The following is a 13,977-nucleotide window of genomic DNA, read 5'->3' on the forward strand; positions in this document are numbered from 1 at the left end:
CAATTCATAAGTCTGGTAAGGTGCCTAAATGTTGTGTTGATTTTCGGTTTCGAGCACCTCTTGTTTTACTCGTATAATTTAGTTGCAATTTTTTACTATCACCTCCAGATGAAATTATTTTCATAGTTTTAATTATTTATCCCTTTCTCTTTGCAGGGATTTAAATCGAGCATAAGAGATATTATATGGGCACCACAGGTTCTAAACTCTGACAGGGGTGTCCTTGTTGAGTTTTTGCACCATGGAATACGGAATCAAGGGATTTCCAACCATTAAGGTATTTACTCCTGGAAAGCCTCCATTAGACTATCAAGGAGCAAATGATGCAAAACCAACAGTCGAATTTGCAATTCAGCAGTTGAAGACTGTTGTTAAAGACCGGCTAAATGGGAAGACTGGATCAAATAAGAAAAGTTCATCCAGCTCATAAATAGAGCTCACTTCAAGCGACTTTGATGACATTGTCCTCAAAAGTAAAGATCAATGGCTTGTTGAATGTTATGCTCCCTGGTGTGGATGTTGCGAAAACTTGCTCTAGAGTGGAAGAAAGCTGCAAATAGCTTGAAGGGAAAAGTGAATATGGGTCACTTCAATTGTGATGCAGAGAAGAGTTTGATGAGTAGGTTCAACGTGCAAAGATTTTCTACAATCTTGGTCTTTGGTTCAGATAAGGAGAGTCCAGTTTCTATGAAGGTGCAAGGATAGTTCATGTGATTGAATCCATTTCCTTTGGGCAGCTTGAAGGTAATGTATCTCCTCAGGAAGCGGTGAAGCTTACAGGCCAGGATGTATTGGGAACCACATATGTTGCTTCAACAATTTGTTTTGTTAGTTTCATGCCTGACATTTTAGACACAAAAGTAGAAAGAAAGAATCGTTACCTACAACAACTCATATCTGCAGTAGAAAAATTCAAAAGAAGTTCATACAGCCATGCGTTGGCAGCAACAGGAAGGCATCTTGCTCTTAGCAGTCGGTGTTGGTGGCTATGAGTATCTAGCCTTCATAGCTTTGAACCGCAAAAGGAGTGTCTATGCTCCAATTCGTAGCGCATTTGAGCTTGATCACCTTGGATCAAGCAAGAAAAAGTTGGATTCTAAGTTTATTTAGAATCATGTTAACTAATTAACTAAATAGTTATTAGTTTTATAATAGTCCTATAATAATACAAATCTTAGGGTATATTTAAATTATTAAAGAGGATATTAAAATATTTAGGTTTTATGTTCCGAGTTTAAGTTCATTAAAAATTTTAGTTAATTATAAACAGATTTATCTATTACAAATAAAAATAATAATGAATTGATTTAACAAACTAAATATTTAATTAATTAATTACATAATTATTATTCCTTTCCCTGTCTCTTAGACCAGTCAAATGTAGCTATTGCCCAGTCCTTTGTTCTTGTTTCCTTGGTCAAAATTAGTTGTTTTTATAGTCGTTGAATTATTGATCTCTCTATTTAATGTGTGGCCATGATTTGATTATTCATCTCGTCCTCATGATGAACCACACTTGCTGGTTCGAAACATGTTGACAAATGAATTTCGATGTGATTATTGTCGAAAACCATCTTAATAAATATTCAATTTATTATATGAAATGTAGTTGTTTTATTATTAAGTAATATTTAATAATCATTGTTGGAATCAACCAATGCGCTTCATCTTCCAAATATATTTATCATAAAGATTATCCACATAAGTTGGTTTGAAACACGTTGGAAATTAAAATACTAATGTGATGGATAAGAATTAAAATAGATTTAAAAAATAATTATAATGTTAAGTATAGTTGAATTATTTTTTATTTTTTATTTTTTATTCAATAATATAATTATTAGTGAAATACCATTATTTTATTATTTAAATTATATTTTTAAATGTATAAATGAATTCAACTTCTTTATTTTTTTGGACACTTAATCTATCAAGATGCCAAAGAGATAAAGTGTATCCCTTTATCTCTATAGTGTTGAACTTGTAACCTCTTACAAGGCGATATGTTCTTAATCATTAGACCCACTCAAATTATGGAATTATTCTCACAATTACAACTCTAACCATAGCTAGAAGTTAATTTTCAAGAGATAAACCTAAGTCAAAAAATATTTAAATTATCTATTTAAAAGATTCAAAATTTAAAAAATATATTAAAAATTTAAAAAATATAAATTGATTTTATTTTAAATAAAATAAAATAATATATATGGTGTAATATTGTTACATAAGTTTATATAGGGTGGTTAAGATTTATACATTCATCTCTCATAAATGACATATTATGTAACATCCCTATGCTCTGCTTTTTACACATTGACTATTTTTAGACATTGAGCTATTATTGGATTCAATGGCTATGAAAGTCATGATTGGACTTACGAAATGGTATAAATATTTTATTATTAAACCGATAAATTGTTGGAATATTCAATAAAGATCACTAGATTTTTAGAAGACTTCTTCATAGCTTATGAAAATTTGTTGGTGGTTAAGTTCACATGGTGGAACTTCCCTAAAAATCGCTAGGAGAAAATAATTAAAAATACCAACATAATGGGAGAGAGATAGTATGTTAATCACTTAGTGAGAGAGAAATACTAAGTGGGGTTGAATAAAGTACCATGGTAAAGAAATGGGTGCTTTAAATAAAAAGAATAGAACCTTTTTCGAAAAAAACTAAAACAAAAATACACAAGGAAAAGACTAGCAGACCTTAAAGCATGACACTACTAAAAATATGCCGGTAATAAATATATAAAGAAAAACCACACAAGAATCAAAGAGTTGTTGATTTTGGAGGGAAATAAGATCTTAGCTCAAGGGGAATTGGTAGAGGCGGTTCATGGTTGGGTGGAATGTGCTCTATTACTGAATGATCCCCAAGCAGACTAGTTAGCTGAGTTTTATGGTGAAACTTTTATCTGTTATTGAATTGGTTTATTTATGTGTCGATAAAAGTAAAGGATGCATGCTTTTAATTGTATTCAATATGTTAAGATTCTACATGAAGAACTATATATTTTTTCAGTCCTATTGCTCTATGGTTATTGAGTATGTATACATGTGTGCATAAGTATTGTGCATATTGATGCTAGTGAAAATAAACAACTGATTTAATGAAGATATGATGTTATTCATAGAAATAGATCTACATGAAGGGATGTGTATTCTAGTATTGTTCTTTGCTATTTAACCTATATGAATGTATGAGGAAGCATCCAATTATAGGAAAAGTTTTGTTGGAAAATGATTGAAGGACAGTAATATAAAAGAAGAACTCTACTATTGTTATTCTATTGAATTTATACTAAGAATATTGAAGCCTTATTATGATCATGTGTGGTTACTAGAGCACATGCATAGATAAAAACAAAAAGGAAACTACAAGGTTCTTATGTTCCTTTTTATTTAAATCTTGAACATTTTTGTTTGTATTTCTAGCTAAAAAGGGAAATGGTAGATAAAGAAAATTTGTATTAATCCTTTAATTATAACATGATTCTTTAAAACAACTTATATCATCTAGTTAGATCAGTCATTATGAATGTATATGATTAACTAGTATAATAATTTCCCGGTGATTATTAAAATAAGGACGAGTTATTTATACATAACTGGTCGATCCTTTGAAATTAAATAAGAAATGTAATTTAAATATATCGTTAAGAAGATTACCACTCTTTTGTAACAAAAGGGAACTATGATATATCCAATAAAGAATTCATACAAGTTTGACCAAATATATACATATATTAATCTAAAACATTCAACCTGGTATGTAAATGGTTAAACTTATATGTAGTAATCACTTAGTTAAACATTATCATAGTTCAAGTCGATTTGGACTAGGCAAGAGCTATATGGAAGAGCCATAATAAGAATAAGAGTACCGCACTTGCGACTAATTTGAGGAATCATTTTAGTTATATTTATGTCAAAGATATGTAAATGGATTTCACATATGTCAAAAACACAAAGAGCTAACTTAAATTTATTTAGAAACCAATAATAAAATATCCTATATTTGAGCTATTTTTGTAAAAATAATTAACTTAGGCTTCAAAGAAACAAAGGGATAAGGACTTTTCTTTAATTCTATAAATCGATATAGAGTGATGACAACATTGTGAAATAATTACGAGTTTGTGTATAACCAAAATAGACTGGAACAATCAAAGGAGACTATAGGTAAATCCTAAGTATGAAATCGAATAGATTATTGGTTAGGTCTGTTGGGTTGTATTGTGACTCCTTAGACTCCTATATATAGAAAGGAGGTTTTGTCAATTGAATCATCCAAGAATTGTTCATTCGTGTAATGTAAAGGAGTTTTCCCCCTCGAAGAGGCTGAATTCTAAGGCGTTGATCTATCTTTTCTATCTTTTTGTGAGCTAGTTTCATAACATTTGGTATTAGAGCTCTGGATTCTAGGGTTTCGCTGCTCCAAATAGGTCATTGTGGCATTTTTGCTATAACTTTTTTTCTGCTACGTTTTAGAAGCGAAAAAAAAACCCATTTGAGATGAAATCGCACTAAACCTCGGGTCCAAATTTCAGAGCTATTCACACTATATTTGCAGATATATAATTTGAGGAAGTTGGTCTTTTTGCAGACTCCTAAATTACATTCCAAACGAGTGACCTGGGGAAAATCATCATAACTTTTTCTTTGGGCATCAGATTGAAAATTTCATAAGAAGTTATAGAAATAGGATGGAATGTAGTTTCTTGTACATATTTGTCAGAGCCAAAGGTCGAAATAGTGATCTGTGGCACGTCGTACAAGTTCACTCTACTGAACTAGTTTATAATCAAGTCACTGTGGGAGATTTGGCATAACTTCCCTGGAGAATTCAATTTGGATCAAACTGGTGGCATTGGAAAGAGGACGCGGAGGGCTACTGCAGGTCACAATTTTAGAACTGGATGATCCGAAATTACAGAGATACATCAGATTCAATATCAATCTCCTACAAAGTGAAAAAAGGTGTGTAGTTTTTTTAAAATTTTTGCATAAGCTTGGTTTGAAAAATTAGTTTGAAGGAATTCAAAGGGCATAGTAAAGCATTATTATCGGTAGTTGATGCCTCGAGGAAAGAAAATGCAAACACCTAATAAGAAACCTGAAATCTCTAGCATGAATCATGAAGAAGAGCAAGAAATGCAACATGATATATCAAAATTACGAGACCAAGTGCAACAAGTGTCACTTGCACAAAAAGTAACAGAATCTAAGATGGATGGTTTAAAGAAAGATGTAGAAGCTAAGATGGATGGCTTAAAGAAGGGCATAGAAGCTAAGATGGATTGTTTAAAGAAAGGCGTAGAAGAATAAGATGAATGACATGGAAGATAAGATGGACGATTTGAAGATAGATTTGAAGACAGATTTGAAGATAGGCATGGAAGATTTGAAGACAGATTTGACAAAGTTTCTACAAGAAATGATTACTAATGGTGAAAGGGTAGTAAAGGAAATTCATGATGAGAACAAAAGAAATGTTAATCATGATTTCATAGACTCTAATGTTGGATCGAAAACACATCATATTCCAAAAATCGATATGAGGAAGTTTGATGGCAAGGATCCCGTAACATGGATATTACAGATGGAGCAATTTTTCGATCTCAATAATGTGCAAAACACACAAAAGGTACGTATTGCAACTTTATATTTGGAACCAAATCAGTTTGTATGGTATCAATGGCTTTGCTCTCGTAAACAAATTATCACTTGGGAAATTTTTACGAAATAATTGACAACACATTATGAGGATACAGAAAGCAACACTTTTTTTAGCCAATTGATAAGTCTCAAACAAAAGGGTTCAATAATGGAGCACATTGAGGAGTTCCAAAAATTGAACATAAGGGTAAAAAATATTCCAGAGGACCATAGGATTAATGTGTTCATAGGGACTTTAAAGGATAATATCCAACATGATGTTCGCCTTTAGGAAACTGATTCATTAGAGAAGGCATTCAGGTTAGAAAGAAAAATGGAAAGCAAAATTATGGCAACTCGGAAACATACCACTCACAACTATAAAGATGGAAGTGTTGTTGCCCCTAGTCTTCCGCAACCTATAAGGTTGACATCACAAAAATTCGAAGAAAAAAGAGCAAAAGGGCTTTTTTTACAGTTGTGATAGCAAATACACTAAAGATCATAAGTGTGCTGAGAGGAAATTATTCTACATAGATTGTGAAGAGGAAGAAGAAAAGGAGCAAGAAAGGTCAAAAGAAGAGGATATACTCTAGGAACAAAGCCTAGATAAAGAAGAAATGAATTCAACCATATCTTTTAATGCATTGTCTGGAATTACCACTCCTCAAACCATCAAGATAGAAGGAAAAATCAAGAAGAAAAAGGTAATAGTGTTGATTGATTCAGGAAGTACCCACAATTTTATTCATTGTAAGATAGCAAAAGAATTGAATTGCTGCCTGTATCCAGTACCAGAGTGTCAAATGATGGTTTCAAATGGAGGAATGATAAATTGCTCTAGAAAGTGCCATAATATCAAGCTATCTATGGGAGAATATGTATTGACTAGCCCAGTTATTTCCATTCCAATGAGAGGTGCTGATGTTGTACTAAGAGTCTAATGGCTACAATCCTTGGGTACAATAGATTTTAATTTTCAAGAACTTTTCATGAAATTTTCCACAGAAGGAAAGGAAGTTGAATTAAGGGGTATTGCAGGGAAACCGAGAAAGATAATTAGCTCTAACGGTATGACAAAGCTTCTAAAAAAGAAACAAAGAGGTGTAATTGCACAATTATGTTCGCTAGATGTTTCCACATCAAAATCATCTCTTTCTCCAGATTTCCAAAAAGTCTTGGACAATCATTCCAAGGTATTTGAGACTCCCAAACGTCTCCCACCTATTCGTGATCATGATCATGCTATTCATCTGATTCCAGGAAGTGTTCCTCCAAACATCAGGCCGTACAGATATCCCTATGCCCAAAAGGGTGAAATTGAACGTATGGTTGCAGAAATGCTAAAGGTTGGTATAATTCAACCTAGTCAAAGTTCTTTCTTTGCTCCAGTAGTATTGGTGCACAAGAAGGATGGATCATGGTGCAGGTGTCTGGATTATAGGGAGCTCAACAAGCTCATTATTAAAGATAAGTTTCCCATTCCCGTCATTGATGAATTACTAGATGAATTGCATGGATCAATTTACTTCACCAAGTTGGATCCTCATTCAGGATATCATCAAATCAGAATGAAGACTGAAGACATTTCGAAAACAACATTTAGAACTCATGAGGGTCATTATGAATTTTTGGTCATGCCTTTTGGCCTTACCAATGCACCTTCTACATTTCAAGGTTTGATGAATTCCATTTTCAAACCCTTCCTTAGAAAATTTGTGTTAGTAATTTTTGATGATATACTAATCTAAAACAAGTCTTGGAAGGATCATGTTGAACATGTTGACAGGGTGCTACAACTACTGGAGGAGAAACAGTGATATGCAAAAAGATCCAAATGTTTCTTTGGAGTACAAGAGGTGGAATATCTGGGTCATATTGTATCTCATGAAGGAGTTAAGGTAGACCCTAGCAAAATTAAAGCCATTAAGGAATGGAAAATCGCCGCATCCATAAAGCATCTGCGAGGATTTCTTAGGTTGATAGGGTATTATCGCAAGTTTGTTAAGAATTATGGGAGAATAGCAGCACCTCTAACAACATTATTGAAGAAATATGCATTTTCACGGACTCCAGAAGCAACAAAGGCCTTTGAACATCTTAAAGAGGCAATGTGCCAAGCACGAGTCTTAGCTACATCGGACTTCACAAAAACCTTTATTGTGGAATGTGATGCTTTAGGAAATGGAATTGGTGTTGTTTTAATGCAAGATGAAAGACCCATTGCTTTTGAAAGTCGTCCAATCAAGGGAAAGTTTTTACAAAAATCTATTTATGAGAAGGAAATGTTGGCAATACTACATGCACTTAAGAAATGATGACCCTACCTAATGGGAAGACACTTGAAGGTAAAAATGGATCATGATAGCCTTAAATACTTTTTAGAACAAAGATTATCCTCTGGAGAGAAACAAAAGTGGGTCACAAAGATGTTGGGTTATGACTTTGAAATCATCTACAAAAAAGGGAAGCAAAATGTGGTGGCAGATGCACTCTCAAGAATGGATGAGGATGTGGAAGCATTGTTGTACACCATTTCTATTATCCAACCAGATTGGATAAATGAAGCAAGGGAGGAATAGAAGAATGATGAAGAAGTGTGGACAGTTATTCGAAAGTTACAACAAGATTCCAGTACATCTGATACATTTAGTTGGCAAAATGATTCGTTATGGTACAAAGATCGCTTATACCTCTGTAAGAATTCCCAACTCAAACAAAAGATTCTTATGGAATTGCACACTTCTCCCTTAGGAGGGCACTCAGGATTTTTAAAATCTTACCACAGGGTTAAGAAGGAGTTTTTTTGGATGGACTTAAAGCGGGTATTCAAAAGTTTGTGGCGGAATGTTTGGTTTGCCAGCAAAATAAAGTTGAAACAATTAAGACCCCATGTCTATTACAACCTTTATCCATTCCAAGCCAACGTTAGGAGGAGGTTTCAATGGATTTTATCATAGGTTTACCCAAGTCTGAGGGAAAGAGTGTCATCATGGTGGTAGTTGACAGACTTACCAAGTATGCACATTTTTGTGCATTATCACATCCATTTAAAGCCAGTACAGTTTCTACTGCATTTATGGAAACAATTCAAAAGCTACATGGAATCCTTAAGATTATTATAAGTGACAGAGATCCCACTTTCACTGGAAATTTTTGGACAGAATTATTTTCTTGTCTTGGTACTTAGTTAGCTCATAGCTCATCTTATCATCCTCAATATGATGGGAAAACTTATATAGTTAACAAATGTTTGGAGGGATATCTTCGCTGCTTTGTATCTGATAAACAGACACAATGGGTCAAATGGTTGCCTCTGGCTGAATGGTGGTATAACACTTCCTTCCATACAACAACAAAATGGCCCCATTTATGGCACTTTATGGATATCAACCACCATCCATCACATCATATTTAAGAGAGAATTTTAAGGTTCAAGTAGTGGAACATCACATCGAGCATCAACAACACGTCCTCCAACTCTTAAAGGATAACCTCGTGTTGGCACAGAATAGAATGAAACAACAGGTAGATCAACATCGCAATGAAAGAATTTTTGATGTAGGTGATTGGGTATTCCTATGGCTACAACCATATAAAAAAATGTCCCTCAAGCAAGCTAAGAAGGATAATAAATTATCATCAAAGTATTATGGTCCGTACAAGGTGTTGTAAAAGATTGGTACTATGGCATACAAATTTGAGCTTCCTACAGCTTCTCGAGTGCACCTAGTTTTCCATGTTTCATGTTTAAAGAAGGTTATAGGCGACAAGCTCACAGTTCAAACAATATTGCCAGAACTTGACGAGGAAGGAAAAATTATATTGGAACCGGAAGTAGTCACAGAAACAAGAACTCAATAGCTACGAAATTGATCAATTTCGGAGTATCTCACCAAGTGGAAGAACTTATCCGCTGAAGATTCCACATGGGAGGATGATAATTTTATACAGAAGCATCCAGGACTACTCAAGAATTGAGGACAACACTTTTTTGAAGGAGAGGGGCATGTTAGGTCCCTATAATACTAGTGATTACCCCATTACTATTGTAGTTGTATCCCTTATTATATTGGTGTGCCCCTATTGTCCCCATATTGTTATTACTCTGCGCCATAGAATCCCTCTATTGTTATTTTTGTGCCTTTATATTATTATTGTTAGGTCGACTGGGTATGAAAACCCATGTTTATAAATCATTACAACTTCAAAAAGGTCCCGCAAATTCTATGATTGTTAACTGGATGGAAGCTAAGATAGATTATTTTAGTATCGTTTTAAAAGAAATGAACAGATACAATTTTTTTTAGAGATATTCATATTAAAACCCTTGTTACCTATAGATATAGGCTACAAGACTATTCTTATCCATGGCAGCAAATTACAAAGGAGTTGAAGGGTTTAGATTCTAGAACCAATTAAAAATATGAAAAGTACTATATACCCAATTATGGGATTGACCAACACGAGCCTTGGTTGCAATTACATGATAGAGAGATGATAAAATTTCTCCGAAGCAACCTATATATATCATTATGGGTTGTATTAAAATAGTTATATTTATATTAAACAAATTTATTCTAGATAGAGGTAAGGAATTAGACAAACAAAGCTGGAGGTAAAAATTACAATTTGTAACTAAGGGTTTTAAACCCAAAATTTCAAAAATATATATCCATAACTAAAATTTTACATCGCATGGTAAGGTCGAACACAACGATAGACCATGGCAGATGTAGGAAACATGATGGTAGCTCATACGAAATATTTGGAACAAGAACCCCAAATTATAAGTGCGCTGAAGGGCTCTATTCTATAGTGAAATGGAAGGGAGCTCAAAATTTTTAATAGAATTACCTTTTCACTAGACTTAGCGCAATATGTAAAGGAAAAGCCTCAAATATGATTTTCCATATTTGCAAATAGAAGGATTTAGGGTTTTAAAGGGGAAAACATAATCTCCATGAAAAAACCATAAAGGCTCTAGAATATACAATCCCTTACTTGTAAATGAAATTTCGAACCATGCCAATGACTCATGGAGTTGAGCTCAAAGAGAATGTTAAATGCATGAGAAAAGTAAGTCTTTCCTATGGCCATAATTAGGATAATTAGTCCCAAGAGATAACAAATCTCAAATAGAGACACATATGAACTTAGACCATAGCATTATCACTGTAAATAAATTCAAGACGAGAAATTACCTTTGTAATGTGGGGGCAAACCTTCCTCTCCAAATAAATTCCTTTGGTAAAAATATGAGTTGCAAACTTGAACAAAATAAACACTTGGAAGATCAAAAATTGCCGACATACCTTACCAGCATGCTGTAACAGTACTTGGTTAAAATTTCATGTAATAAAAGTTAGTAAAGGATAAATAAGACCACGATTAAGGGACACTTATTCCAAGTTGAATTTTACACAAAGATATCCTAGTGGGCATCACTAGATGTGTTTATGGCTAAGGGAATTTAGAAAAGGCAATGCCTAAGACATTAAAAAGGAAAAAATGTATTTTGGCACATTTATTTATGAAAATACAGGAAAATAGGAGAAAAGGAAGGTGAAATGTCACAAGTTGCATGTGAGGAAGAAATTGAAGGAAAATAATCAAAAATGAAGAAAATAGAGGCCTCGTTGATAAAATGGTTTATGAGGATCATTTTGTAAGATTTTTTCAGTTTAGTTTTGGAGCTCTCTCATTATTCTCTCTCTCGCTCTTGGACGCTTAGATTTTTCTTGGAGAATTCTAGCTTTGGAGAATGGAAGGGAAAAACAAGCAAAGGAAGGACAATGAAAAGAAAGGAAAGAAAAGAGAAAGCAAGGAAGAACAAGATCAAGCAGATTCAACATGAATAATTGTAGATAACATATTGCATGTTTGATTTCCTAGCTAGTTTTAACATGCATGGATTTTCATGCTGGTATTTGGTTCTCTAATTGTCAGTGACATGGTCTTGTTGGGTTATGACAGTGGTTTTTAGCCTTGCCTTGCCTTTTTCTGGATAGCCATGTTGTGATGAGATTTTTTCTCAGTTTTGAGCTTTGGAATTTTTGGATGGTTTCAAAATCTAGGGCGTAGGTGGTCTCGCGAAAATTCCTGAAGGCCTAGGAATCCCTTGATCGGTTCTGGCAGGATACATGGTAAATCTCGAGGGTGGAGGCTTGATTTAGGGACTAGTGATCCGGTGTGGATTGCAGTAAAGCCTGAGAGACAAGGGGACAAAAAAATCCTCAAGGATAGTGATGGATTCTAGAGGAATTCCAAGCTCAGTTTGATTTTGAGATCTCGGTGTTGGTTTTTGTGAGATTTTGGTTTGGTGAGGGTGGAGGTAGTTTAATCTCTGGATTCCCTTTGTTTTTTCTGGATTGGTTTATCCATGAGATCCCAAATTCATGCTTGGAATATGGCATGGGGGTGACTAGCTGAAAGAAATATTTGGTTCAACCATGTCTATGGTAAGGTGGTACATGGAAGTCCCGAACTTGGTTGGCTCTTGCCTATGGATAATTTCTCTTGTTTTTGTGCTTGTTATTATGTGGCATTAATGGGTATTATATTATCATTATTTAGATGGTTTAATGTTGGTTATAGTTATATAACTAGTTATAGTCATGGTTATTTCAGGTATTTACTTGATGCAAGACCTAGTTTGATGTCAAAACAGTTAAGGGAATATGGTGGTGATCCTTCTTTTCAAGTCACATATGGGTTATCCATCATTTATGCTCTATCTCATATTCATGTCCTATAGATTGCATTGATGCCAAGTGTTTGATAGAATGTCAGTCCCAGTTGGGAATGGGTAGGCCTGGTCCTAGAGAATTTTTTTGGCTTGCAAGTTTTGTTGTCATGTAAAATATGGATTCAAAAAGCTACAGAGGTTTCTGGGCAGTGACCTGGATTATGGGCTTGAAAAATGGCACAAATCTCGGAGTCGCGGGCATAAGACTGAGGAGAAAAGTCCCCATACACACCCATGCCTTTCTATGGGAGTGAATGGAGCCTCCCAGACACACCCTTTTCCATATCAAGGGAGTGCCAAAAGGTTTAATTGTCTAAAAACTCATTGGGACCCAGGGATTGATCATGGGGACTACTGGGAATCCTCTAGCAGGTATACAAGGCCTGTGTTGTGGTTTTCTATCGATTCCACCTCCTTAAGGTCACCTAGGAGGTCGAGTCTTGTCATAGTAGCCCCTCATCTCATGTTTACCCCAGGTAAGTTGGTGAATGTTGGTAGATATGAGGGGGGGTATTGTTACACATGCAAAGTGGTGCCTAGCCAATGGAAAGAATGAAATTTGTCCAAATTGGGGAGGAACGTTTTTGGGAAGAATCTAAACAAATATCCACCATTGGATCAAGACTTTCCATCATAATCATTCGAATTATTACACCTTCCTACAACATGTGAAACCCATGTGAATGGTGTGAAGTTATCTATAGACAAAGTGCCAAGTGTACACCAGGACTAGAATGAATTAATATGTATCCCACATTTATATGCGAACCAAGAAAGTGTAAGGTATATGTATATACCATTGACCTGATTTAATCAACAAAGAAATTATATATGTGCTAGAACTTGAGACTTGGAACTATATGTAGAATGGTTTTAATGTGTTCATAATGAAATCAAGGGATTGATTTAAGGTTTGAATGATTAAGGTTTTGACTATCCCTAGTATGTGGTAAGGTACAAAATTTTATGTTAGGAATAAGGTGGAATTATTTAAATGTAAAGGTTTTTAATGTAATGTTCCAATCAAGAGATTTAGTACAATAGATTGAAATGAATATCTTTTGTAAAAATGAATTAAACTACCATCAAATTCTTAAGGATTTAATAGTAAAAGTGGCTAAGGAATGTGAGTGAAATTATGGGAGGAAAAATAATAATGTTATCAAACCAAAGGATAATGTATACTCCTTTAACGAGATTTTAAGGGGTTATTCCTATGATGCTAAGGCTCAAGGGGGAACCCATTAACTGCGTGAAACATTCCACATATTAATCTAGTTCTAAAAGAACAAAACTTTTAGATCTCTGATGATGACAATTAACACAAAAACTTAAATAAGTTCCATATAAAGAGTGAAGTCCCATATTTTTAAAGTATGATTTGAAATGAATCCAAGTAAAATTATAGTGGTACTATGGTAAATCAATTTTTTTTGGGGTATGAATTGAGGTATGTTACATATGGTGTCATGGTTGTAGGTTCAAAGATAGGCCTAAGGAAAATCCATCATAAGAGAACAAAATGCAGAAGTCATGATATATTAGTGTATGTATGAAAGCTA

At 34.1% G+C, this 13,977-nt stretch overlaps 1 pseudogene; it reads left to right on the plus strand.

Moving 5' to 3' along the window:
• The first annotated feature begins 241 nt into the window (after positions 1-241).
• Positions 242-1,110, plus strand: LOC149217288 (protein disulfide isomerase-like 2-3 pseudogene; annotated as a pseudogene).
• The last annotated feature ends 12,867 nt before the right edge of the window (positions 1,111-13,977 follow it).

The sequence above is a fragment of the Pinus tabuliformis genome, chromosome 1_1, assembly GCF_031772625.1.
Source record: "Pinus tabuliformis cultivar Carrire ecotype Pingquan chromosome 1_1, CPIR1, whole genome shotgun sequence".
In the NCBI taxonomy this organism is placed as follows: domain Eukaryota; kingdom Viridiplantae; phylum Streptophyta; class Pinopsida; order Pinales; family Pinaceae; genus Pinus; species Pinus tabuliformis.